Genomic DNA, 12,861 nt, shown 5'->3' on the forward strand with positions numbered 1-12,861 from the left:
CAGCCTCATTCAGATGGATGAGGCCCCTGGCCTCAAGGTTCTCATAGCCTCAGCCCTGTAGCATTAGCCCTGAGAGGTCATGAAGCAAGAACAGGGCTGACCAGGTGGGATGCCAGAAGCAGCTCAGAACTCCATCCCTGAGTGAAGGGAGAAAGAACTCAGGACAGGATAGGGTGGGGCCAGATACAGGAAGCAACAGCTGACACCTCAGCCAAAAGGAAATAGATATGGGGGGGAGGGGGTATATGTGGTGTGTGTGTGTGTGTGTGTGTGTGTGTGTTTGTGAATCCTGGCCAGGTTCGGCGAGTGGCCAAGGCTGCCTGAGCACCAAGAAGGTGTAAAGAAATTCATGGGCCACACCAGGGCCTCTCCTGAAGGCCTGATGCATTGCTCTTGGCCTTAGCAGTGCAGCTCCTGCACCAGCCTTGGGCCAGAGGTTCAGCAGCATGGGCTAGGAGCATGGGCTCTAAATGAATGAGAATGGCACCACAATGCCAACACCCGCTACTCCCACAAATGCCGTCTACAGCCATCTGTAGCTTTATGGCACATGCTAACCAGGGTGAAGGCAGCGGGGAGCCCAGCACTGAGCCAGGCTCTGCCACAGTTTGCTGCAAGATCCTAGGCAGACCACTTCTCCTCTGGTCTCAGTTCTGGATCTGTAAAACCCTTCTGCCCTGTGTCAGACTACCTGGGAGAGTCCTGCCTGTGGAGCGTGGCTCTTCCTGCATGGGCTGAGCTCTGGGTAAAGGTTGTCTAGGCCATTCATCTTCTCCCATCAGAGAAAATGAACTCCCTTGAGGCCTCTGTGGCTCATGGAAGACTCAGCCAACACAGGGCACTCAGAGTCTTCCTTTGAAAGCAGCCTATTTTATCCATGTGGCCCTGAGTGACCAAGGCCAGCTAGCTGGGAAGAGAACAGAGAAAGGAAACCCAGACCAGAGACATGTGTGCCCTCAGAGAACATTCAGTTTCTTCCCCCAGACCACAGGGCTAAGTACCACCAGGCTTCCTGCTGTTCTTGAGAGGGAGAGAGGAGTTTGAACCAGATAGTCTCTGTGGCTTCTGGCCAAGAGACTGCCCTACTCTGTGCCTCAGTTTCCCCAGTTGCAAGTGGCTGGGTTGTGAGGATTCAATAAGCATATGTATTAAATAAGTGTCACATAACAAACACCCTACAAATGTAACTTGCTTTCCTTGTAACCATACCACCATGTCCCCTCAAGCAGGGCAAGCAGCTGCTCTGCTCTTTGTTTATCGTAAGACAAATTCAGAATCTGCCCCCCAGGCTCTGGGTGAATCAGTTAATAAATGATTGCAAAAATGTGTAGCTACATTATAAATAAACAAGAATGTGGGTGTTCCCTACTGCTTCCTTTGTTGTTGTTTTTTTAAGCAAACTTTACTAGTAGCTGTACAGACCCCAGTATTTTAGAAAATTTCAGTGGCTAGGAATAGCAAAAAATTATGTTAGCCCAAATAACTTTTAAAAAGAAGAAGAGAGATTTTTTAATAATTAATTAATTATTTAATTAATTAATTAAAATAAAAAGAAGAGGGGCTCCTGTGTGGCTCAGTCAGTTAAGTGTCCAACTCTTGATTTCAGCTCAGATCATGATCTCAGGGTCTTGAGATCAAGCCTGGAATTGGGCTCCATGCTCAATACAGATGCTGCTTGAGATTCTCTCTCCCTCACCCCTCTCCCTGCTTGCACATTGTGCACCATGTGCTCCTTCTCTCTCTCTCTCTCTCAAATAGATAAAATCTTTTATAAAAAGAAGGAGAAGAAAAAGAAGAAACAAAATTGACATGGAATTTATTTTTAGAAATGCCTTTTTGGGGGCCAATATTTTAAAACAGCAAGAATATTCACACACACACAGGATTTTTCCTACAAAGTCTTTAGCTACGCAATCTCAGGAAATCCTAGAACTTCAAATTTTCCATTCTGACTCAAATCCAATTTTAGTTCACTTTGAAAGTGCCTTCTACTCGTATTGAACAAAATATGAAATTATTTTTTTATTCTCAATATTTGTTAAGAAAATAGTCTTACAATTTTAAAAACAATTTTGTTCAGAAATATTTCAAAACTAGCTTTTACACTATTTCTTATCATGCCTTACCATTATTACGGTTGGAGTATAGTTTTGTTAGTCAAAATTCCCTTATTTTTCTGGTGATTATCATGGTGATTTTATATTTCATAAGATTAGACAAAGAACCACACAATGGATTAACCAAATAGAGCCACAGCTGGCTTAGTCTCTAGAAGGAGTTTCCATCCTTTTCCATCAAATAGTTTTAGATATTATTTTGGTACCTAAAGGCTTAACCATAGTGAACAAAAAATACTCTTACATTATTTTTTTTCTTTTTTTTTTTTACTCTTACATTATTAAAGCAAAGAGAACCAAGAGAAGAATTAGGTTAAGTGGCTAAAGCCATTGAGGACAAAAGGAAGAATGCAAGCTCCAAACAGACACAAACTTAACAATTTGGGGATTTCTCTGCAAAAACATGACACCCATGTCAATAAAACTCAATACAGTCACAGTGGGTTCTCCAGCTAATCAGGAGTATAGCAGGCAAGGAGAACTTGGCATCTGGGTCTGAGGGGTGTGGCCTGAGGGGCTGGCTCCATGGACAAGCAACCAGTACAGTTGTACTGGGCCCTGTACTCAGGATTTAATGCTCAATTGTGGCCACCTCAAAGTCCCCAATAATTTTATCTTTGAGTTGATATTTTGTAAACAAAGTCTGATGGGACAACAGAATACACACCAAGGGCTAGCTAGGCACCTTGGATTCCCCCAGTGCCACCCCCCGGGACAGGTTCTCTGCTCTACCCACCATCCTCCTCCAGTGGCCGCATCAGCCCTGGAAGGTCATGTTGGGTGTGTGTGTCACACTATACCATAGGGCCCCAGGCACTGTGAACAACGCTTGTGCCTGAGGAAGAGCAACATTAAACACCGAATTAGAAACACCACTACAGACAAGGGAGAGAGAAACTGCAAAACAAAACAAAACAAAAAAAGCTTTCTCCTGCTTTTTGAACAAGGGGCCCCACTTCCCACAAATTATGTAACTAGCTTGGCAACAGGCACTTTATAGGAGTAAGTTCCAATCCTGGAAAAGGTGGAAATAGCTTCAATGTGGAGCACGGGGACTTCTCCCAGTAGGGCTTAAGCAAGAAGTCTGCCAAAAAGCACAAAGAGCCCAGGCAAAGCTGGAAAGCAGACACTGGGGTCTGGTATCATATCCACATGGCCATGTAGGGTGTTCCAGCAGCAGGCAGCTGCCTGGGAGCAAAGAAAAGTCAATGGCTAGATTGGGGCAGATGGGGTTTTCATTTTTACTTTTGGTATCAAATGTTGGGGACTATTATGCAAGCCAGTGGGAGTACACATTGACACAACCTTTGGGAAGCAACTTCACATCCACTGTCAAGTCCCAGATGCACACACACTCTAGAGAAATTCTGCACGTATGCACAGGGGACCAGTATGAGAGTGCTACAGATCATTGTGGGAAATATTTTTTAAAAATAGGAATAAGCTTAATGTTTATCAGGAGAGTAGATACAGTAGTATATCCACAAGATGGAATACTTTGGAACAACGAAGATGAATAATTAGAGCTACATGTGTCAACAAAGAAAACTCTTGACTATAACATGAAGCAGTACAATAAATTACCTTCTTTGGGCGTAAAACCTTCATGTGTGTCAGCTCTATGTCCCCCATGTTGGCTAAATCCTGGATGAGGGAATGGAATGGCTTCTTATAGTTGAATATCAGTTACCTCTAAGACCTACTTCATCCAATCCACCAAGGGTTCAATGGCAAATTTCCATCATTAGAAATTTACTCCTTGGTGTCAAGGCTATGTGCTGTGTTAGAGATCAAAGAGACCCGATGGTTTCCAGATCTACAGAACTCTGCTGGGCAGCCACTGGCCACAGCCCAAATCCCTTATCATTAAAAAGCTCATGGAAGGAAGCTGAGGTAGAAAGGCTGAGAAGCTGAGTCAAGGACAGAATTTCAGGGTATACCAGTATTGAAGGATTGGTTAGATGAAGAGGGGTCAGTGGAAGCAGGTAGAAAGCATTAAGGGACAAGAAATGCCAAAGAAACAAGAGTGTTAAGGGGGAGTTATAGAAACTGATCACAAAAGAAAAAAAAAAAAAAAGAAACTGATCACATATCACAGGGGTAAGGTCAGTTCTGGTGAAACGATGTCATTTAATAACTCGACAATTAAGAAGCTGCTGGTGACTTTAGCAAGGGCAATTTTGGTAAGATGATGGGGGTAGAACCCAACTTGGTGGGGGATGAAAGAAGATGGGGAAATGGAGGCACAAAATGTGGGCTACTTTCAAGAAGTTTATTTATAAAGTGTGGGGTGGAAACTGCCTGGGAAGAGAAGGTAAAGGTAAGGACACATGTCTAGAATGAGAAAGAATTATGCTTGCAAGGTGAAGGAAAGGAAACAGACACAGAGGAAGGATTAGACAATCTGAGAAAGAGGGTGATTTATTGTACTGGATTTTGGAAGAGGCAAGAGAGGATAGGAGGGGGGCACCTAGAAGGATTTGTCTTGGAAATGCCATGTGGATCCTTTTAGAAGCAGGGAAGAGAGGAATTGAGAACCTGATAGGCCTCACTGTCCTGAAGCAGTAGAAGTTGAGGTCACTGGTGATAAAGACAGTGGTGGGGTGGACAATTTGAGGAGAGTTGGACAAACAGGAAACAGCGACCATAGGGGAGTGGAATTAGTGTCTGGCCAGGTACGAATAAAAGGAGTGGTAAAGAGCTAGCTGAATTGGAAACCACATCTCTGCAGTGGTGCAAATTTTCTTTTGTTCCAGTAGAATTTAACAGCTCTGAAGTCCTTCAGACAAGATGGGAGACTGGATTATTCCAGGCTGGGGTAGACAGGGAGGGTACAGCTAGACATGGGGCTTAAGGCCATGGAGAATGATGGGTAGATGATAGCAGCTCTGGGAACAGCTGGAGTTGGCAGATAATAGAGACTTTTCCAGGTTTCTTTCTTTCTTTTATTTTTTTCTTTCTTTTTTTTTTAATTTATTTTTTATTGGTGTTCAATTTACTAACATACAGATTAACACCCAGTGCCCGTCACCCATTCACTCCCACCCCCCGCCCTCCTCCCCTTCTACCACCCCTAGTTCGTTTCCCAGAGTTAGCAGTCTTTACGTTCTGTCTCCCTTTCTGATATTTCCCACACATTTTTTCTCCCTTCCCTTATATTTATTTTTTTCTTTAAATATTTTATTTTTAAGTAATCTCTACACCCAACATGGGGCTCGAACTCATAACCCTAAGATCAAGAATTGCATGCTCTATCGACTGAGCCAGCCAGGCAGCCCTCCAGTTTTGTTTTATAGAAGAGAAAATAATCTGTTGCAACTTAAAAGATAGTAATTAGAAAAGCCATTCAAACGACTGGAGTTGATGTTTTCAACATCAAAGTAGCAACACACACCCCACCTTGCTTTTGCATCAGTGACCAGAGTCAAACGCCTCTACGGGCACATGCCACATCTCTTGGCCTTATGTCCACCCCACAAACTCAGAGGTGACAACAGGCTGAGACTCTTACCTTTACTTCTCACCTCTGTGCAGGTGACTGGTGCTGAAAGTGCTTAGAAAGATAAGTTTACAATTTCCTAAAATGCAATAATTTGGTCAACTTGATGAACTATTATTGGATAAGCAGGATGAACCCTGTTATGTCTAGTCATTGCTTTTTGAATAGAAATCATGCTGCTGAAGACTGCAGCAGTTTTATCAGCCTCTTAAACATCTTCAAGCAACTTTATCCATTTTTCAGAATTTAGAGATAGACTTTTTGTGCTTTATAATTTTAAACTCATTTTCAGCTGGTTACTCCTACTCTGCACTGTTTATACTCATAAAAATCAGAATTACTTAAATATTCAACAATAGGATTTGTTTTTAGTTCCCTTTTTTCTTATGAGAAAAACAATGTACGTTCATGCTGGAAAAATGTAAAACTACAGGTAGGTAAAAGGAGAACTGGAAGCTAGTGAATATGCAAGAACATGTCTTCCAGCTCCTTCTCTCACCTATATACAGTGGGTTCACACCATATTTACTTTTTTTTCAACCACCTATAATTGCCTTAAGGAATCCAGCTCTCAGGGCTCAAGTGCCCTATCCACCTGCCTGCCCTGTACCTCAGGGAAAGAGTTTTGGAAGAAAGAGTAGAGGGTGCCTTGAGCTTAACCTAAGGAGAAGAAAGACACCATGGGCTCTCCCTGGAAGGTGAAATGGCCACATCTGCTCCAGGGACCACAATGCCCTCACTGAACAATCATGTTAACAACCCCCCTGGACATCTGTGAATAATCTACAACCTTGTAATTTGTGCTTTTGGAGAGTTCCACAAAGCCGTGGTGGGTCCCTCAACCAGGGATACTCAACACATGGATGAGTGGAGACAGTGAAACTTGAGCCTGAGCCATAACACAGTAGGAACAGAGTTCAAAAGATTGAACAAGCTAAAAATGCCAACACCACCCTGAATGGTTGTTATCCTGAAATAACATAGCAAGTGGGCCCTTGTCTGCATGGAGCATCCCAGGGTACTCCCATTTGTCCTGTTCAGGAATGAGGAGATGTGCCCCAGGCCCCCAGAGGTGCTGCCTTCTTCTGCCCATAGTTAAGTCCTGGGAGCCCTGTACTTTCGGCCTTCAGTCCAAGAAGACAGAGCAGGGGGAGTTTCTTTAATGCCCCCAGGACACAGCAATGGCCACACTCCCCATGAAATTTCTAAGAAATTGATGGGCCTCAGGGGGCTGCATGGTATATGGAGACAGCAGAAGCCCAGACAGACCAGGATTTTCATTTTGGCTCTGACCCATTCCAGATCTTGAGAAATTATCTAACTTCTCTGATTCTCCACTTACTTGCCTATAATATAGGGATTCTTGTAAGGTCATGAGGATTAAACTGAGACTATGTAGGTCTGGCACCTTAGCTGGCATATAGGTGGTACCCAGTAGAGTATTAATTTCTTTTATTTTTAATTTTTTAATTTTAAACATGTTATTTTTTTGAGAGAGAGAGAGAGAGCACAAGTAGGTGGAGCTGCAGCAATAGAGGGAGAAGCAGACTCCCTACTAAGCAGGGAACCCGATGTGGGGCTCAATCCCAGGACCCTGGGATTATGACCTGTGCCAAAGGCAGACACTTGACCAACTGAGCCACCCAGGTGTCTGAGTTTTCATTTCTTTACCTCCCAGCCCAGTGGTCCCATCATGTCTTTTCAGACTTGCTACGACCTGAGCAAGAATATTATGGATATTGAGGTGAACAACATTTATTCATTCAGCCAACATTTACATAAAGTGCTTATATACCTAACACTCTGGAACATCAATTTCATTTAAGGATTTTTAAAATATTATTTTATGGGCATATGGGTGGCTCAGTCAGTTAAGCATCTGCCTTTGGCTCAGGTCATGATCTCGAGGTCCTGGGATCAAGTTCCACATTGGGCTCTCTGATCAGCAGGACGCCTGCTTTTCCCTCTCTCCCTCTCCGTCTGTCCTCTCCCCTTCTCTTTCTCTCTCTCTCTCAAATAAATAAATAAAATCTTTAAATATATATATATTAATAGTAAGACAAATATGGAAGAAAATATAAAATTTGTATAAAATTTTAAAGAAAATCCTAAGTCATTACGGCCATGCTCCAGACCTCCCAGGAATCCCATACAGGGCGGCTTGAAGATGCCAAGGACATGACCTCAGGTCCACTTCACACACATGTCCACCTTTTCCTGCTGTGAGTCATAAACCAGAAATGACAAGGCCTCTCCCTAGAAAATCCATGTAGAAGAAAAGTGGTGTCGAAGACAAACCAGGCAATTACCCAGTGAGTCCTCGTGCTTATCACCCTCATTGTCCCCAGAGCCTTGCTTGCACGGTCCGTGTTTCTGACTTTTGAGCTATCCCCAGGCAGACTCTCCCAAGATTATATTCAATTCTGAGGAAAAGACACTCCCGTTTCTAGGAAAACTTGGCGAAATTTGTCACATCTGGGATGTTCAGCCAGGTCAAAGTTGTTTTCCTTACTCCCTCCCAGTCTGGCCTTCTGCTACTTCTTGGGTCATCTTCTAAGGTCAGATTCTGGGATGTGAACCAGGGGTGACCCTATCCATTTGTCAACTGTGTCTTGTTGGAGGCTCACATCTGTTGCTGCTCTTAGCACAGGTGGACCTGGGCCGGAACCAGATCTCCTACATTCACTTTCTCATCAGAAAAATGGGGCTCCTTCCCTGAACCAATAACCATGTTAACTAATTTCACTATTTTTTAAAAAAATTTATTTAAGATTTATTTATTTGAGAAAGAGAGAGAGAAAGAGATTGAGAGAGAAAGCACGAACAGAGGGAAGAAGCAGAGGGAGAGGGAGAAGCAGGCTGCCTGCTGAGCAGGGAGCCCGACACGGGGCTCGATCCTCGGGTCATGACCTAAGCCGTAAAGCAGACACTGAACCGACTGAGCCACCCAGGCACCCCTCAGTATTTGATATAAACAGAGAAATGGTAACAGTGATCACCTCTGAGTGATAGAACTATAAATAGTTTCTATATTCATCATTTTTATTATCCATGTTTTCATTTTTAACAATGAACATTTATTGTATGTAAACAAAGAGAAAAACATAAGGACTAACAATCCTCTCACTTAGCTTTTTCTTAATGAATTCACATTCTGAATTCAAGCTCAACATTCAAGACAAAAAGCCACGGAATGTTTTTCCAAAAGATAGGAAAGTAGAAATCCAATAATTCCTGCATATTGCCCTTTGCCAGGCTGAACCAATTTCCAGTTTATACTTACGTTTACAAGAGCAAACCAAATTGTTTTTGAAGCAGAGTTATTTATCCAACGTACTTTACATATGGCTAAGGTTACGTTCTTATGAATCAAGATCACAACAAAACTAGAAAAATTGCCGGTGAGGTAATGGAAAAAGATATTCAAACCCATGCACTTGGGAGATCACATTATTCTCCAAAACAACTTAGTAACCCGAGGAAGTGACACCAGAGGTAGAACTGTACTAATTCATTTAACAAATATTTGAATATTTACTATGGTCCAGGCACAATTCTAGGCACCTGGAGATATAAACAGAAAACAAAACTAGCAAAAATTGCCACCCTCATGAAGCCTGGCTTCCAGGCAGGGGGACAGAAGATTCCCATTCAGCAGTACAATCCTTAACACTATATTGATATTATTTCTACTGTTCAGACTGTTTTCCTAACATTTTTCTTAGAGAAGAACTTTCTACCAAGTCCTTTTTTTTTTAAGATTTTATTTATTTATTCATAGACGCAGAGAGAGAGGCAGAGACACAGGCAGAAAGAGAAGCAGGCTCCATGCAGGGAGCCCGACGCGGGACTCAATCCCGGGTCTCCAGGATCACACCCCAGGCTGCAGGCGGTACCAAACCACTGGGCCACCGGGGCTGCCCCCCAAGTCCTTTTTTAAGACTTGTGGCTAGGTTCACTATTTCTTGCCATAACCTTTTTTTTTTTAAGATTTTATTTATTTATCCATGAGAGACATAGAGAGATGCAGAGAAAGAGGCAGAGACACAAGCAGAGGAAGAAGCAGGCCCCATGCAGGGAGCCTGACATGGGACTCAATCCCGGGTCTCCAGGATCATGACCGGGGCCGAAAGCAGGTGCCAAACCACTGAGCCACCCGGGCTGCCCCTTCTTGCCATGACCTTGCCAGTAGTGGGAAAGACTGCATGCCAGTATCTTTGGAGTCAAAATAATCAGAAAATTAGAGAGCTTCCCAGCCATAATAACCTTACTAAATGACTGTCTTAAGGATTTGGCTAATACAAACTAGTTCAGATGTTCCCAGAAGAAGCTGACGTGCCCTCAGGTATTACTAGACTAAGAGAACTGAGCTAAAAGATTGGGAGATGAGGGGTTGCCATGGTGGGCTACTGACATAAGCAGAAACAGAAGTGGTACTAACTTAGGAAGAAGCAGATTTTTAGCTCCATGTGAGGGGAAAAATTTCAATAGCCATAGATGTTCCACAATGGAATGGGCTAAGGGAAGGGCGGTTCTCAGGCTCTGACAGTAGATGGCTAACCCAGCTCTTCCACTTACTGGCTGTGTGACCTTGGGCTAATCCTCTAATCTCTATGGGCCTCAGCTTCCTTGTCCGTAAAATAGGAATTAAAATGGTACCTTGTTCATGAAATTATGGTAAGATTAGCAAAAGAAAGCACAGAAAGTGCCAGGGTACTACTTGACACAGAGTGACTTTGGCATTGAAAGCCAACCTAAATCAAATGATAAAGTTTAAGAACTTATTTTCTATGCTGTTTTTATAGTGGATTTTATTTTATTTGTTTTGATTTGAAAATAATATTATATATAGTCACATTTGGCAAGAGGATTAAAATTGGTGGTTATGATTTTAACATCACAAAATCAGATGCTATAGGAGGGACCTACAGCTTCCTACGAGGATTTCTCTGAACAATGCTCAGTGCTACCACATTTCAGATATGACCATAGTCCGGGTCCAATACATGACCCTTGACATCATGATCTTTGTCTTCCCTGGAGGTGCACCAGGGTATAGGCAATGGCAGAGATCAGGCCAGCATGAGTGCTCACTGTATACTCAGATCAGGGAATGCCCTAAGGCAGGAGTACCACCCCCCATACACATACCCAACAGAGCTGATTTGGGGGTCCTCTGGAGTTCACAGCAGAAAGTCCCCAGGTAGGTTAATCTCAATGTCACAAAGCTCCCAAGGGTCTGTTACTGACCACAAGAGAAGTGCCAGCCTCAGCCCCATACTGGGACACCAGGACTGATAGGTTCAGATGGCAGTATGCAAGGCAGGACTCTGGAAAGCCACAACTAGGCTGGGCTGGAAAGCCAAGCTATAGCTCAGTGGGATGAATGGCAGCCTAAAGGCAGTATGGGATAGAATACCAACCCACTCATATCCCTCTTGTGATTCCAGGGGTGGGGAGCATATCCAGACAGGTTTCTTCTTCTACCCCAATGAGGACACCCAAGGGCAGCTACACAACCTCAAGAGAACTGCTTAACAGTCTAGCCCCATCTCCTGGCCTTGGCTGTTGGTAACTGTCCAAGGGTAGGAGAGAGAAAGCAGCCAATCTACTTATGTGTGTCCAGCAGGCCCTCTGGCAGCTTCCATCCTCATAACAGCTGCCTTTGAGTCAGAGGTCAGCCTTTAGCTGTTGAGCCAGTGTTCAGCCCACAAGTTCCTGCCATTATACCCTCCCACTGGCCAGCTTTTCAGGCATGCATGCCTAGACCTGTCTGAACTCTCAGCAGGTACAGAGTTCAGGCCTACCTCCCCTAACACCCCTCACACCTACTAGTTAAGAATCAAAGTCCCAAACAACAATATATTGTATGTGTGTGGTGCTTAGCACTTCCAATACACTTTTCATATCCTGAATGTATTGGTTAGGATTTTTAGTCGTAAGCAAAAATTACTAACTTTGGCTGACATGCACAGAAAAGGACATAAATTAAAAGAGTAAATGGCTCACAAAATCTCCAAGAAGGTAGAAAATCAGGCTTGGAAGCACACAGTCAGAAACAATGCCTTTAACCCCAACTCAACAGTGGTCTAAGAAGACATCATTGTGACCACTGAATCTGGACTACCATTCCTGCCACCTACACCACAGACACCTTCATACTGGGTGCTGCCCATAAAATTGCTGTCACTGGAAACTGAGATTGTACCCATCAAATCACTAAAAGGGTTACAAAGCAGACCCTACTCCTTTGCTGTTCCTGGCTTCCAATTCAAAATTGGGGAGGACAAGCACTGAGGGGGGCACTTGACGGATGAGCATTGGGTGTTATACTATATGTGGGCAAATCGAACTCCAATAAAAAAATACACACACACACACACACACACACACACACACAAAATCGGTGAGGTGTGGCATGAGGAGGGGGCTTGTCTGACCGGAGGAGCCAGAGCCTCAAGCTTATGCCCACGCCCTAGCTGTAAAGGAAGATGATTCCACCTGATGAGGCATAGGGATTCCTCAAGCACAGGAAGGAGGCTTAGCTGCCAGGCAACCAAAATGACTGACAAATGTCCGACTCAATCATCACACCAATACATAAAGCTGCCAGAATGACTCTTATTAGACAATTTTAGACAAAAGGAATGTGACCAGTGCAGCTTCTCTATCAATATATTGATATAAAATAGAGAGAAAAGCAAAGTCTTGTTTTCAGGTTAAAAATTCAACTACAGAAGTGTGAGATAAGGAACTAAGTTTGGCAACAGGTCACTTAAAGATAGTCTTAGAATCTCAGTTAATCTTAAATTTCATATGAACCAGCTGAAGAGGCTGCTGACATACCACTGCAAAGACTTATGGGCAGGACAGTGTCTTGGCCTCTGGGCCTGCCAGACTTACCTTGGATTAAACATTCTAGTCTGGCCACATTTGCAGAGCGGGACAGCCAAGGTAGAGAGGGCAAGTCCTGCATCCTGTTTACCACTACAGATCCAGCTCTGCCTGGAACACAAAACAGCTCATTAGATATTTGTTGAATGAATGAGTGAATGAACAACTGAACAAATGAACTCAATCTTAGCAAGAGAAAATCCTTATTATATTTTATGTTTAAAAAAAGCAGCATTCAAAATTATATCTAAACTATGATTTCTAGAAGATGAAAGACGTGTGTGTGTGTGTGTGTGTGTGTGTGTGTCCTACATGTAGACTGTAATGTGGAAAAATAAAAAGATGTTAGGA

The 12,861-nt window shown here is 43.3% G+C and overlaps 1 protein-coding gene across 4 annotated transcripts in view; it reads right to left on the reverse strand.

Moving 5' to 3' along the window:
- Window positions 1-12,861, reverse strand: part of ZFP90 (ZFP90 zinc finger protein) — a 101,558-nt gene that overhangs the window by 82,383 nt on the left and 6,314 nt on the right. For 3 of the 4 annotated variants that reach the window (XM_038538505.1, XM_038538502.1, XM_038538503.1), the window contains exon 2: window positions 12,520-12,621. The gene's annotated coding sequence lies outside the window, so the exon portion shown is untranslated. The remainder of the gene's footprint in view (window positions 1-12,519; window positions 12,622-12,861) is intronic. The other variant, XM_038538504.1, reaches the window with a different exon arrangement.

This window comes from Canis lupus, chromosome 5 (genome assembly GCF_011100685.1).
Source record: "Canis lupus familiaris isolate Mischka breed German Shepherd chromosome 5, alternate assembly UU_Cfam_GSD_1.0, whole genome shotgun sequence".
Taxonomy (NCBI): Eukaryota; Metazoa; Chordata; class Mammalia; order Carnivora; family Canidae; genus Canis; species Canis lupus.